Below are 16,589 nucleotides of genomic sequence, written 5' to 3' on the forward strand. Positions count from 1 at the left end.
TCAAAAAGCAGATTTAAGACAATATAATCGTAAAGGAGTTAGAAGCCCTCAAACGCTTTTAAGCTGGTGAAGAGGTATGGCTTCTGGAACTCCGGTCTCCTCTTGAAAGAGTGGTCGACTTGAATGCAGGAGGAGGAAGCTTTGATTGTTGGGAAGAAGTTGTTGGAGCAGTAAATGCAGATCTCCCCTTTTTCGTTTAAGAGCACTTGGAGAGCTTGAAAACTTGAATGCTTGGAGTGAAATGTCTGTTCTCTACCTTGCTACAGTCCTCTGTGGCTATTTAAGCCAACCCCCACGGAAACTAGCCGTTACTCTGCTTTTTCTGGCCGTTCTGCACACTCTGCGCAGCCTGACAATATGACCGTTGGTGGGTTGGAGTCGACTCGCGCGATCAGGAGTCGACTCGGCTGTAGCAGGAGTCGACTCACGCTTTTCCGGAGTCGACTCGGCAACTGTTCCAAATTTGAATTAAAGTTGCCGTCTTGACTGGGAGTCGACTCGTCTTGACCTGGAGTCGACTTGCCAACTTCTGGAGTTGACCTGGCAATTTTTGGAGTCGGCTCATCCACTGAAGTCCGTGGATCCAAATTTGAATTTTGTCCACTCGAGTCGACTCGACTGTCCTGGGAGTCGACTCGAATCTCAGAGCCCGAACTCTCGATTCTCTGTCGTTTGGTTCATCCAGTCTTGGAGTCGACTCGAACCTCCTTGGAGTCGACTCGGCCCTCAGTTTCCGAAAGTTGGTCTTCTGCCTTTTGACGTGAAGCTTGTCTTGGAGTCGACTCGAGCTGTCTGTGAGTCGACTCGAATCTCAGAGGCAGTAACATGGTCTTCTGTCTGTTGATGGTCGCTCAGTCTCAGAGTCGACTCGTGTACTGCGGGAGTCGACTCGAATCTCAGAGTCCCAAAAATGCTCTCTGACTTTTTTCTTGTGTTCCGCTGAGAGTCGACTCATGCTTTCTTTGGAGTCGACCTGCCAACCATCGGAGTCGACTCGCGTTCCACTGGAGTCGACTCGAATCTCAGACCCGAAAACTGCTCTCTGACTTTTCTGCCTGTGACTGCTTGGAGTCGACTCTTACTTCCCTGGAGTCGACTCGGTGAACATTGGAGTCGACTCGCGCACTTCAGGAGTCGACTCGTTGACAGGTTCTGAGATGAGGCTTTCTGTTCTTCTTTCTGTTCTCAGTCGGAGTCGACTCGTACTAGTCTGGAGTCGACTCGAGCTCGTGCCAGTGAACTTGATACGCTTGGAGTCGACTCGTGATACTCGGGAGTCGACTCGAGTCTCAGACATTGGTTCATGCAGACTTCTTAACTTATCCAAAATACTATGAACCAAGTCTAGAAACACTTGGACAGGTTTTTCACTGAAACACTCAATTGAATTCATTAGTAATCACAAGATATACTCAAATGCTTTGAGCTCATCAAAATCAAATGGGGTTTTAATCAATCACTCCACAATCTCCCCCTTTTTGATGATGACAAAACTTTGAGTATATGTAAAATGAATTGCTCATAAAACAATAAAGTAAAATCCATAAATGAATTCAAATGTCTGATAATTTAATTTATCCAAGTTTGAAAGGAGTGAAACATTAAATTTCGGAGTAAAAGCTCCCCCTTTCATTTGGAATTATATAAGCCTTTATATTATGCAATCAATTGTTTGGCTTATATGTCATTAATGATTTAGCTTGATTAAAATTCAGATTCTCCCCCTCAACATATGCATTCAACTATATTTTGATTTTCTGAATTTCCTCTTCATGCTTTGAAGTTTTTTTTTGAACTGAATTTTATCTTTTTAGAGGAAAAATCTGTCAATTTGTTCTTGAGTAGGATTCAGCTAATCTCCGAATATCCCTTGAATAGATTCTGGAGATTACTCCATTAGGAGCCCCAAAAGAGAGATAATGAGCCTCGAGGTACCGAATCCACTTAGAACAAATTTGTGTGTGTTTTTAAGAGTTTATTGTTTTATTTATTTCCATTGATTTCTTTCAATATTTCTCCCCTTTTACATATTTTACCATATTTTATACATATTTCTCCCCCTTTTTGTCATCATACCAAAAAGGAGGTAATCACACACAATCAATGGCACAATCAACAAATGGCACATCAAATGGCACATAATTGAAGATAAAATGTCTACTCATTGTATTGATATGAATGTGAATACATTTGAGAATACAATAAGTAAAGCAAAACAAGACAAAACACAAAAACATCTATGGCCTCTTCGAGGATGAGGCTCCCCTCTCGAGGATGCATCTCCTCCTCTGGAGGATGTGGCTCCTCCTCTCGAGGATGTGGCTCCTCCTCTCAATCGGCTCTGCTCCATGAGGAGGGTGACTGCATCTGTGACATGGCCAAGCTGTGTGATGATAGACGTGGTGGCTCTGCTATGTGTAGTGGAGAGCTCTGTCACCGACGCCTGAAGCCCAGTCACCGATGTCTGTAGTGCGTCCAGCTTGTCGATGAGTACATTCGACAAGCGCTCGGCCCCCTCGGTGGTGGTGTGCATGTCACGACCTATCTCCTCTCGCATCTGTCGAGTGGAGCTCGTGACCTCATTCATGCTTTGGAACTGGGCCTGGACCAAACTCTGGATATTGTAGATCTCTTCCCGTACATGAGCCGTCATGTCAGTCACGGCTGTCAAGGAAGGGACCAACTGAGAAGATACGGGTGCAGGAGTGGGAGCAGGCACCGCACCTCGGAGCTCCCGAAGCAGCTTGTCCCTCAGATCTCGGACGATCTCCTGCCGCAGCTCTCGGAGCTGCTCTGGATCAATCCGAACCTCCATAGATGGTGTAGCTGAGGAGGAAGGTCCGGCAAAGGTGGTAGGAGCAGGAGGAGTGGATGGGAGGTCTGGATGGTCTGGAAGGTCTGGGTAGTCTGAATCTGGCTCAGGACTGGGTGATGGTCTGGTGGTCTGAGCAGTGAGAGTAGACTTCCTAACCCAGATCCCTTCTCTCTTCCGAAATCCCATCCTGTGCATAGTCCCCGTACACAAGCGATCAGTCCATCGCAAGGCACGAGAGGGTTCCCTCTCAGGAATGGGAATCTCGTACTGCCTAAAAAGAAGAGTGAATAACATTCCGTATGGGAGTGAGAGCCTAGGTCTATCTAGGGGCTCACACATATACCTATAAATGAGCTTTGGGAAGTTGATCAGGGTGTCCTGAAGGATATAAGACATAATAGCTAAGTGCCTCTCATTCACAAAATCAAATCTCCCTGTCTTAGGGAAGATGGACCTGGACAGAATGCTCAAAAGGATTCTCACTTCAATAGGAAGTGAGCTAGCAGATACCTCATCTAGGGGGGACTGAGGTGAATGCCCTAAGACGACCGTAAGGGCCGCAACTCTATCCTCAGGGTGTGCGGGAGCCACCCCTACTAATGGAAGGTGAAGGATATGGGCAATGAGGTCCTCTGTGACACGCAACGGGACACCTACTACCGTACCCTCGATACCTCCATCTCTCCGATGGACGGTACTGTAAAACTCTTGAACTAGGCCAGGATAGGTGGGAAGGTCCAAGGTGAGGAAGTACTCTAGGCCCTGGGCTCTAAGCCTATCGCCTATGGTGAACCCCTCCCGGGAGAGATAGTCGAAATCGACAAACCTCCCGGAGGTGACGGCCTTCCCGGCCAACGGCCTAACGAGAACCACCCTAGGCGGGGAACGATCCGGAGGTGGTTGCCTCGCGGGATCGTGCCGCGCCTTGGAGCGTCGCTCGGGACCGGCCTCGGGACGGGACCTCTTCCTAACGACGGTCTTACGAGGCATCTTGACTTAAACGGGAAGAAAAATACCTAGAGGACGGTGAAGAACCGACAGAGGAAGCTCGGGACGGACCGGAAATGACCTAGGAACGGACGGAACCTCAATGTCCGGCGAAGAATCGACGGAAAAAGGGCTTGGAGACGATCGGGGATGACCTAGGAGTCGGCTCTAGGGCTTTGTGAACAGTGGCGGCTTGAGGAAAAGTGTTTGCAAAACGACAAACCTAGGGTTAAAAAGTCGGATCCCGACTGCGAGTCGACTCCCCTGATTCGCGAGTCGACTCGACCTCGAGTCGACTCCAGAATATGCGCGAGTCGACTCTCTGTTAGCGCATGTAGACTTCGAGTCGACTCCCGACAGTGTGCGAGTCGACTCCCCCTCAGCTGCCAACTTTGCGAGTCGACTCCCGCTAATGCGCGAGTCGACTTCCCCTTAGGAGCCGGCTCTGAAACTTACTCGAGTCGTCTCTAACCTTGGCACGCACCTAAAAACCATGCCATAATCATGCCAAATGAGGGAAAATCACCTAATTAAGGACTGATTTGATGATCACTGCATAGAAACTCTATTTTAACCTCATTCTAATCATCAAAATTAATTAATCTAGTGAAAAACTCCCACTAGGATGGATCAATCACTCCTAATCCCCTTCTAAGCACACTAAACCTCTCTTCACTTAGGGGTTTTGTAAAAATGTCTGCTAATTGATTATCAGTACACACAAATTGGAGTGACACATCACCATTCAATACATGATCTCTTATGAAGTGATGTCTTATCTCAATGTGTTTAGTTCTTGAGTGTTGAATTGGATTTTTAGTTAGATTTATGGCACTTGTGTTATCACAATTAATGGGAATTTTATCTTGTTTAATGCCATAATCTTCTAATTGTTGTTTAATCCATAAGATTTGAGCACAACAACTCCCGGCTGCAACATATTCAGCTTCTGCAGTGGATAATGCAACCGAGTTTTGTTTCTTGCTAAACCATGAGATTAGGTTTTCTCCTAGAAATTGACAAGACCCGCTGGTACTTTTTCTATCAAGCTTACATCCAACGAAGTCTGAATCTGTGTACCCTATTAAGTTTAGGCTAGATTCTTTAGAGTACCACAGCCCTATGTTCTTAGTTCCAATTAAGTATTTAAAGATTCTCTTAACTGCAGCTAGGTGTGATTCTTTAGGATTAGCCTGATATCTAGCACACATGCACACACTAAACATAATATCAGGCCTACTTGCAGTAAGATACAGTAAAGAACCTATCATACCTCTATAAAGTTTTTGATCTACAGATTTACCTGATTCATCTTGGTCTAACTTGCATGATGAGCTCATGGGGGTGCTGATTGACTTGTTTCCCTCCATATCAAACTTCTTGAGCATCTCCTTGATATATTTTGCTTGATTGATGAAGATGCCTCCTTCAGATTGTTTGATTTGAAGCCCGAGGAAATAGTTCAGCTCTCCCATCATGCTCATCTCAAACTCACTCTGCATCAAATCAGCAAATTCCTCGCAGAGGCGATTGTTAGTAGCACCGAAAATGATATCATCAACATAGATCTGTACTAATAACATATCCTTATTTTTCTTTTTCAGAAATAATGTTGTATCTACATTTCCCCTAGAGAATTCATGTTCTAATAGGAATTTACTAAGTCTCTCATACCATGCTCTAGGTGCTTGTTTTAGTCCATAAAGCGCTTTGTTCAGTTTATACACATGATTAGGGTATTGATGATTTTCAAAACCAGGAGGTTGTTCTACATACACCTCCTCATTAATAAACCCATTTAGAAAAGCACTTTTTACATCCATTTGATATAGCTTGAAGTCCTTAGAGCATGCATATGCTAATAGAAGTCTAATCGCCTCAAGTCTAGCTACGGGAGCAAAGGTTTCATCAAAATCTATGCCTTCTTCTTGATTATAACCCTTTGCTACTAGTCTAGCCTTATTCCTTATAACAATTCTATTTTCATCTAGTTTATTTTTATATATCCATTTTGTACCTATTATTGGATATTCAGAAGGTCTCTCTACTAGATCCCACACTTTGTTTCTAGTAAATTGGTTTAGTTCTTCTTGCATTGCATTTATCCAATTTACATCATTTTCGGCTTCTTCTATATGTTTGGGCTCAAAGTGTGAAACAAAAGCTAGATGGTTATTCAAATTTCTAAGAGATGCTCTAGTCCTAACCGGTTGTGATGGATCATCTAGAATTAGTTCCTTAGGATGCCCGTGAGCATACCTCCAAGCTTTAGTTAGCCCATGATCCACTATAGGCTCTTGGTTTGATGATTCTCCTTCAATCAACTTTTGATTACCATCTTGTAATCCCACCTTATCTATCTTTTCTTCAAGTATTTCAATATCATCATCAAAATTAACCTTCTTACTAGATGAGATGTCACTAGAGTCATCAAAAACAACATGTATAGATTCTTCTATAACTAGGGTTCTTTTATTAAAGACTCTATAGGCTTTACTAGTTGTAGAATAACCTAAGAATATTCCTTCATCAGATTTAGGATCAAATTTTCCTAAATTATCTTTTCCATTATTATGGACAAAACACCTACATCCAAAAACATGAAAGTAATTAACTTTTGGTTTTCTGTTTTTCCACAGTTCATATGGTGTTTTGTTGCCCAAGGTGACAACCCAAGAGGGGGGGGGGGGGGGTGAATTGGGTCTTTTAAAACTTTTAAACTACTTCTAATCTTTTAGATTAATTATGCTAAGTTGTATGGATGCTTAGTGAAGCTTAACCTTAGCAAGAGTATGATTCTAATCTAATCAACTATTAAGCAGTGGGTTCAATAAAAGATTAGTCTAATTTTGCCCTAGTATGCTATTCAATTTAATGATTGAGTAAATTGATTATGCTTGCAACTAAAGGATGCACGAAGAAGAGTTAAGCAAGCTTAATATCTAAGTAAGTGAGTGAGGAGGTCAGTCAACAAAGAGCATCACAAACACAACAAAAATATAGTGGTTCGGTGCATCCCAGCACCTACATCCACTCCCCAAGACCTCTTGGGAATTCCACTATAATCCTACAGATTACAGCCGGTTGTTTTACAAGCTCACAACCCAACTTGTTGTTTTACGAGCGCACAACGAACTCGGTCGGTTTTCCCAGGCTCACCGACTAGAACCTCCCCGATTGTTTTCCCGGGATCACAATCAAACCCTTACACGTTGGTTTTACCCTCGGCTCACCAACAAACCTATCACCGTTGGTTTTCCCTTTGGCTCACCAACAAACCTTAACACCGTTGGTTTTTCTTTGGCTCACCAACAAACCTTAACCCCTTGATTCAATCCCTTGATTGAATCAAGTTACAAGATATTAAAAGAAAGTGTGAAACAAATCAAAGCTTCTTAAACAAGCAGATATAACAATATAAACAAAAGGAGTAAAGAGAAGCTCTCAAACGGATTTTGGAAGATGAATGAGCTCGACTTCTTCTTTACTTGACCCTCTTCTGATTCGGCACGAAGTGGAGGATCACGGAGGCATCACACGGATGAAGAGGTAGCTTCGGGATTCACTTGGATGCTCTTTTTCTCTCTATTTCACTTTGAATGGCCCTTTTGTGCTTTTTGGGAGATTTCCCTTGGAATCTCTTCCCTAAATGTTTTCACCCACTTTCCTCAGTTCTCTCCTAGCTCTCTTCTCGTTTTTATAGCTTTAGATGGAGTGGAAACAAGAATATAGCCGTTAGAGACAAAAATAGAGCCGTTGGAACCAGTCTGCAGCTCCTGACAATATGACCGTTGGGTTTGGAGTCGACTCGCGCGATCAGGAGTCGGCTCGGCTGTAGCAGGAGTCGACTCGAGCTTTTTCGGAGTCGACTCGGCAACTGTTCCAAGTTTGAATTAAAGTTGCCGTCTTGACTGGGAGTCGACTCGACTTAACCCGGAGTTGACTCGTCAACTTCTGGCGCTGACCTGGCAATTTTGGAGTCGGCTCATCCTCTGTAGTCCGTGGATCCAAATTTGAATTTTGTCCACTCGAGTCGACTCGACTGTCCTGGGAGTCGACTCGAATCTCAGAGCCCGAACTCCCGATTCTCTGTCTTTTGGCTTATCCAGTCTTGGAGTCGACTCGAACTTCCTTGGAGTCGACTCGGCTCTCAGTTTGCGAAACACAGCCTTCTGCCATCTTGGTGTAGCGCTGCCTTGGAGTCGACTCGAGCTGTCTGGGAGTCGACTCGAATCTCAGAGGCAGTAACTTGGTTTTTCTGTCTGTTGATGGTCGCGGAGTCTCGGAGTCGACTCGTGCAATGCGGGAGTCGACTCGAATCTCAGAGTCCCAAAAATGCTCTCTGACTTTTTCTTTGTGTTCCGCTGAGAGTCGACTCTTGCTTTCTTTGGAGTCGACCTACCAACCATCGGAGTCGACTCGCGTTCCACTGGAGTCGACTCGAATCTCAGACCCGAAAACTGCTCTCTGACTTTTCTGCTTGTGACTCCTAGGAGTCGACTCATACTTCCCCGGAGTCGACTCGGTAAACATTGGAGTCGACTCGAATTCCTCAGGAGTCGACTCGAAGACTATTCTTTCGAATTTTTCCTTTGATTTTACTCCTCCAATTTGAACCTTTTGAACTTTAAACTTGGGCCAATGAATTGTAGATTTCTTCTAACTTTTCTTGAGAGCTTTTGGAGGCCTTCTTGTGTTCTTCCAACTTGCTATGTTCCTTGCAAAATAAATATCTTTCTCCTTGCAACATAAACATTAGTATCTATACTTCAAGGTTTTGTGATCATCAAAATCAATCTATGAATCAATCTTTGGGTCATCAATCTCCCCCTTTTTGATGATGACAAAACTTGGAGTATATGCAATATAAAAGATATTGTTTTCTAGAAGTAATACATAGCTAAGTTGCATGAAGTAGACAACATGTATATTTAAAACAAAACATACTTCATGATAATGCTTTAGATTTAATCAGCTTAACACAATCAAAATATTTCAGTTCAAGCTGATTATCACAAAGCATTATAAGCATATACTTAGATATTTCTCCCCCTTTTTGACAGCATCAAAAAGATAGTGAAACATTAAGCACAAAGATCAGAACACTCAAATATTTCTTTCCCTTACTGTACTCTGGTTTGAATGTTACATTATTGCCAGGATATGAATCATTTAACTCAAGGCAATAATATTGGAATCAGATTAGTGAGCACAGATCAGAGCCAATTAAGATAATTTCAGAGCAGAACACATTGAATGTGATTTCAAGAAGTTTTCTAATTTGATACCACAGATAGTTTTCTAATCAAGTGTGGGTGGAATCTCTCTTAGGTTAATTCAAGAAGTACCACAAATGATATTCAATGAAAACACGAGTGGAAATCTAACCTCTCTTCAATAATAAGTATGAAAGCTTGTTCAATTAAGACCTTTTGCCCAATCTATTAAGTATTTTATCAAACATGAGAGCAATTTTGATTAATTTTCAGAGTAAAAGATCAAAACTTATATATGTGAAAGACATATCATCATGTTGGGTCATTAATTCTTAATGACTTCAAAGTTTCTTTATAATAATAAGTGCATTTGAGCACAAATACCAAATTATGAAATCATGCAATTTGTGATACATCTTAGAGCTCTTTTAAAGACTTTCTTTTATTCCTTTTAGAAAATAAGCACAATTTGATACATAAAATAATGAATTTGCACAAAATTGAAGTTCCAAAAAGCAAGCCAATTAGAGCTCATTAGTGAAGTTTTTAAAAAAAATAGATTTTCTAAGAGATACTCAAGAAAATTTAACACATTATTCTCCTCCTTTTTCATTAAATTAGAGGCTCTTAAGATTTGCAATTTGGTTCAAGAGTGATGCATGAGATATACTAACCAAATAACACGCCTCAAGGTGTATCATAAAGATTTTCAGATTTAAATTTCAGATGATACATATTGGAGAGTATTAGGATCACTTTTCATTTAGTATTCTTTCCCTCTCCTATAGATTCATGTAATTAAGTTCCATAAGACCTCTCCTTCTGAAATTTTCTTTCTCCCCCTCAATTGATCATTCCATTTAAGAGTTTAGAATCCTAAGATAATGTTCAACAAAATTGTCAATCTCAAAAATATATTTTCTATAAGTTTCAGCTTATTTTCATAAGACTCAAGGTTTGAGATAAGACAACCTTTATAGAACTCATCTTAAGGTAATTAAAGCATGTCTTGCAATATAAGGAGGTTCATCAAAATCAATCCATAAAATTCAAAGCATGCATCAAAATAAAGTGTCTTTGGGATAGGATACTGAATATCTAAAGCTCCCCCTCAAAAGATGCATTCTTCTTTAATCATTTTAAATTGTTGAATTTCAGATTTTAGTGATAAACGTGAATAACACTGAAATTCTGTAATATCGTGAATGTAGAGTAATCTAGTATTATTCCAAAATTTGTAGTAATTACTCTTTCTAATCCTTTACGAACAAGTTATGCTTTCTCTTAATCTTAGAGAAAATGTATAGAAATATTAATCAGAAAATGATTCATTTGAAGCTCAATTTCTTTCAAAAGCATTTACATTTTCTTTCTTTTAGAGTCATTTGAGTGAACTGAAATATTTCTAGTTTTAAGATCATTCACTCTATTGATGGAAGTCTTTAATAATGTAGGAGAGAAAAATATATAGATGATCATTGAAGTATATCTATTTATAGGACTCAATTTCTTAATTATAGTTTTTCTGCAATGGATACATGAAGCACAATAAATCTTTTTAATATCAAAATAAGATCATATATTTAGAAATTTTTGTTTGCAATCAAGATCATCGAAAGACACATCATTTGGACCAATATTAGTACACTTTGAAGATAAGAAATGATATGTTTCGGATGCGTATCGGAGCAATCAACCAAAGGCATCAGAATTAATTCTGTTTTTCTTACTTTAAGATTTTATTTAGAAATCATATTGAGTCTAAGCTTGTATACAAAATCAGATTCTGAATTACATAGGATTTTCAATTGAGGCTTTCAAAATCATAATTTGAGATATGTATCTTCCACATTATAGCTCATCTTAAATCATTAAGATTGAAAACGCATATTTCAATAACATTAGAGCACTTTCAGAATCTTTGTATTTAATTTTGAGTTTTGATACAAAATGGAGGATATTTTAACAAGTATTAGGATATTATGTATCAAAGTTAGGCAAGTAGAAAGATAGATCAAGATTAATTCATTCTGCCTAAATAGAGATATCTTTCTCTTCTCCTTTTTACAAATTTATTTAACTTTCAGATTTTAAAGATGATTGTGAACGACAAATCTGAAATTTCTTTTCAATAGAACCAAACAAAAGATGTTATGTAGCAATTCAAACATTCAAACAAATTGTCCAAGGATGAAGCATTACAAAACATTGAGAACCAATAAATCAAGACATCATACCATATGCAAAATAAATCATGTGTTAAATCATGCATTAAAATATTAAGAACAAGCATGTCAAGGATCCAAATCAATATTTTTCAAATAAACTCCCCCTATTTAAATATAATCTTGCAATGATTTTATCCTTAAAGTGTGTTTTCAAGTGATTAAAAAAAAATTGACTTAATTCTACTTTCATTAACTTTGTCTTTCATTTATAACTTTCTTATGCTCTATACTCTATTTGCTCCCTATCCGGTGGAGTTGGAAGGGGCACGAGGTACTACCACTAGCCTCCCTCTTGTGCCGTCCCTAATATACCCTACACCGAATAGTTGGGTCAAATAGTGCCGGGTACTACCACTAGCCTCCCCATTGGCACCATCCCTATGATGAGCAATATAGAAAATTTATAAAGTTCACTTCAAACTCTCCCTGTTTAAGTGTAATTAATTACGAATTTTATCCCTTCCAAATGTGCCGAATATATTATGCTTGTTTTTCTTTTCCTTAAGATTGAAGTATTTGCCTTTGCTTAGATTTTACATCTCTTGAATAATATCCATTTTCTTTTCTTTATCTCTCTCTCTTTTTGTTATTCTCAAGTAATTTACATGAAAGAGCAGAATAAAGAATTAATCTTGTGTATCATATATATGTATATCATGCAAACAACATTTTTATTATGCTCATGGATTCATAACTTCTCACAAGTTATTTTACATCAAACTTTTAAGCATATACTTGTGTATTTCATGGTTATGATATAGGCAAAGAAATCATTTAGTTTAGGCAAACCATGAAACAATTTCTAAGAGCATAAGTCAATCAATACACATATAGACATGATATCAAAAATTAATAATTAAAGAATTTAATCATGCCATAATAGGATTTAAGTTATTGACCTTGCTCAATTAATTTGTGAGAAAGGTATCTAAAATTACCTATTCATTATATGTTCTTCAAGCCAAACTAGATTTCTTATGTGTGAACTTTTGGCTGAAGAAGATCCTCTCTCTTGTTTGCATGTGAATGTTTAGTGTATCTTACTTGGAGATATCCTTCAAGTTGAGATCTCTCATTTTCTTGCTCAAGGATCCTGCATTATTAACAAACTCCTTTTCTTTCTTGAAAGAAGGTCATTAGTTTCTTCAAGATACAAAACATTCAACCAACATATTTTTATTTAAACTAGATGACTCAATCATAAGATATGACAATAATCAAATGTTGAATCACTTTACTCAAGAGATTGCCTAAATATAAGCAAGCACATTTCACTTGAACTAAAGAGATAGTTTCATTAACCAAGATAGTTCAAGGACAAGCATGTGAGGCAATAGAAGATTTATCAAGGTCAATTCAATTTCTTATTTTCAAAAATAATTTAGTTTAGATTCTATTTGTTTAAGATAATTATCAATAAGATATTTTAGCTAAGTTTTAATCAATTTTATCTTAAATAGTTGTTTCTATCAAAAATTCAGATTATGATTTATTTGTTATCAATAAAATAAGATTCATTAAAGTTAGATTGAAGTCTTGCCCAAGTGCACATAATGAGCATACATTCTGGTCTATTAGCTGTATGATGAAATAATTATTCTATCAATCTTCAATACAACTTTAAACAATAGATCTACTTTGCTCATCCTATTCAAATTCTACAAGATGGGGTCTTAGATGTACCTTCTTCATGCCAATCTTCTATAAGAGTGTTCTTGTGGACTAACATTGGTCAATGAAGATCCCCTTTCTTGTTTGTCTTAATTTGGAGTTTGAGAGAAGATGTTAATTCATTCATCACACATATTTCAAACTCACCTTACATGAGCTAAGTAAAATCTTCATATAACTCTTCATTAGTAGAACCAAAACTGATGTCATCAATGCATTCTTTGAGCAAATAAAATATTACAAATTCTTCTTTTTGATCCATAGATTTATCACTATTGCTTTCTATCAAAAAGTTTACTTAAGCTTTTATATATTAAGTTTTTGATGCTTGTATCAAATCTCATATTGCTTTATCATATATGTAATGTGTATTTTTAAGTATGGTGGTTATTTTACATAGATCTCCTTTTTAATGAAATAACCACACAAGAGTGTGTTCTACACATTCATTTGATAGAAAATAACGCTCGTAAAGCAAATAAATGATAAAGGTGATTTTTACTTCTAATTATGCAAGAATCTTATCAAGATCTATTTTATCTTTTCTTAATTTAGTCTTTTAATAGTCATCAATTTTTTTATTAAGAGCATATCTGAAAAATCCAATTTGGTTCTAATTATTAACAAGTTTTTCAGATTGTTATATGTAAAAGATTAACCATATAATTTTAGTATCTTGATAATAAATCACTAGTCTCATAAAGAATCAAAATGAATTGATACTTCTACAACTAGAATCTTTTCATGAATGCTCTATATGCATTGCTTGATGAATGATATCCAAGGATAGAAATATCTTTATCAGATTTGGCATTATTTTCATAAGAGCATATCAAGCATAACATGTACGACTGAAAAGGATATGCAATGGTTCATTTTTCATTTTTCAGAAGATCAAAATTTTCATCAAAAATAGATTTAATAGAAGTCATATGTATGACAAGCAGTGATGATAGTCTTTTAAAAATTGTTTGAGTAGATGACTATCATACATAATTGTCTTTTTCATTTCTTCAAGAATTCTATTAATTCTATTTTACTTATGGTGTCCTTGGTGCTGAAATCATTGGATTTAATATTATTTTCTGTATAACTTTTATCAGGATTTTGGTTTTCAACACTGTGCCATGATACTCTTTATCTTCACAGTTTGGAAACCTTTATTATTTGAAACACTTTTACAAGATTTAGTAAATACAGAAAATTACTTCAGTTTTATTTTTCCAAGAATAAATCCAATGTAAGCTTTTGAAAAACTTAGAGATGGAAACAACATCTTTAGATTTAGAAATGATTTTTGTTTGTTTCCTTAGTTATCATGCATAGCAAACTTTGACCTATCAGAATATAATCTAAGTAAGCCTATGACAAAGTCTTTTGAAATTAGGTCCATACTAGCATAAGGTAAGTTTTCATGCCAAAAAGAATTCTTTGATCCTAGTATTTAAGCACATGTATTCAAAAGGTACACCAAGTACACATTCTCGTGTTTATTGTCAATAAGGATAATGCCGTGGATAATAATTCTTAATCAAGCATATAGAGAATTCATAGAGTTATCTTTAATAATGATTAATCATTTAGCAACTTTATCCAATGGTGAGTAAAGTATCTTATAATGTGAAGTGATTTGGTTATATTTCCAAAAATATTTTCTATATCACAAAACACATGCAATTCATACTTTAATCAAATACTAGAACAAGAATAATGATGAGATGCAAGAATTACTAATTTCCTTATTCTTATTATTATTACGTTTACTAAAAGACTATATTTTTTGAGTTTCAATGTGTCTAGAACACCCATTTGTATGAATCTATTTGGTCCATAGGTATCTTGGCACACCTATGTCTACATCCTCATATTTTCATTTTGGGTACCCAAGCTTGCTTGGGTCCTTGAGAGTTAGGACATAAGGTTCCTTTTGGAATCCAAATTTGTTTAATTCTAATAACTTTACCATTTGATTTAATTGTGTTAGAATGATGGGAAAAGTTGTTATGCCCATTCTTTTCATATTTGAAATAGGTTATCTTATTTAAGGGTTTGCTTGGTGAATTGATAACCCTTTTATCTAAAGATTTATTGTTAAGTAAAAAAGTCAAGTCAAGTTTTGATTTATCAAAATCAGCATGTTGGCTTTCAAACATTATTTTTAATCTTTCTGAACTTACAGTGAATTTGTTAATAACAGATCTTAATTGGTTAATTTCTTTGCTTAAGTTTTGATTTTCTTTAATTAGGTTCTGATTTTTCTGGATCAATTGTTCTGAGTTTGACCGTAAGGTTTCATTTTCAGAATTTAGTTTATCTTGTATTTCATCATTAGAATTTCTCTCTTTTGAAATTTTTAGATTTAGTTTCTTAAGATGTTTATTCTTCACAGCTAATTTTCTACATTCATCATACAAATCATGAAAAGCATTTAATAATTCATCATAAGAAAATTCTTCTAGAAAATCATTTGATGTAAAAGTAGGTTCAGTTTTTACCTTGTCTTCTTGTGCCATAAAGCACAGGTTAGTTACCTCTTGTAGTTCCTTGGAGCTAATATCTTCATTGTTGCTCCTAACTTTTATTTTCTTGCTTGACTCTTTCTTGGTCAAGGCTTTCTTCCTTTTTATCTCTTTCTTCCTTTCTTCTTGCTTCCTCTTCTTCTTTGTCTTTAGGAAGCTGATTTGCCTTCGAGTCGACTCGGACCTTATAGGAGTCGACTCGGTTAACTTGAGAGTCGACTCTAAAATACTTGGGGTCGACTCGACTGAGATGGAAGTTTCAACACCTTTTTCTGCAGTCTCATTGTTAGTATGCAATTGAAGTACATGTGAGCTACTTTGAGATTTCTCATAAATATTTTCTAAAGTATCCCAGATCTCCTTTGCAGATAAGCATGCAGAAATTTCATTAAACATTGTTTCTTGAATCGCACAATATAATATGTTCATAGCATTAGCATTTAATTGTGCTAAGTCCTTTTCATTAAAAGTTTGAGAGAGTGTGTGAGGGTCATTTATTATGATTTTCCAATAGTAATAGTTTTGTGATTGAATAAAGATGCGCATGCGTATTTTCCAATGTGCATAGTTTATGCCATTAAATAGTGGAGGTGTGTCAATTGCTTGTCCTTCTCCTAGAAAACTATCTATTTGAGTTGTCATGATCTTTGGCTCTAGTCGGTTAAGACTACAAATAATATTTGAGCACCTGCTCTGATACCACTTGTTGCCCAAGGTGACAACCCAAGAGGGGGGGGGGTGAATTGGGTCTTTTAAAACTTTTAAACTACTTCTAATCTTTTAGATTAATTATGCTAAGTTGTATGGATGCTTAGTGAAGCTTAACCTTAGCAAGAGTATGATTCTAATCTAATCAACTATTAAGCAGTGGGTTCAATAAAAGATTAGTCTAATTTTGCCCTAGTATGCTACTCAATTTAATGATTGAGTAAATTGATTATGCTTGCAACTAAAGGATGCACGAAGAAGAGTTAAGCAAGCTTAATATCTAAGTAAGTGAGTGAGGAGGTCAGTCAACAAAGAGCATCACAAACACAACAAAAATATAGTGGTTCGGTGCATCCCAGCACCTACATCCACTCCCCAAGACCTCTTGGGAATTCCACTATAATCCTACAGATTACAGCCGGTTGTTTTACAAGCTCACAACCCA

Source organism: Phoenix dactylifera, chromosome 5, assembly GCF_051530095.1.
Source record: "Phoenix dactylifera cultivar Ajwa chromosome 5, Ajwa_hap1_PhDact_Kaust_v1.1, whole genome shotgun sequence".
NCBI lineage: Eukaryota > Viridiplantae > Streptophyta > Magnoliopsida > Arecales > Arecaceae > Phoenix > Phoenix dactylifera.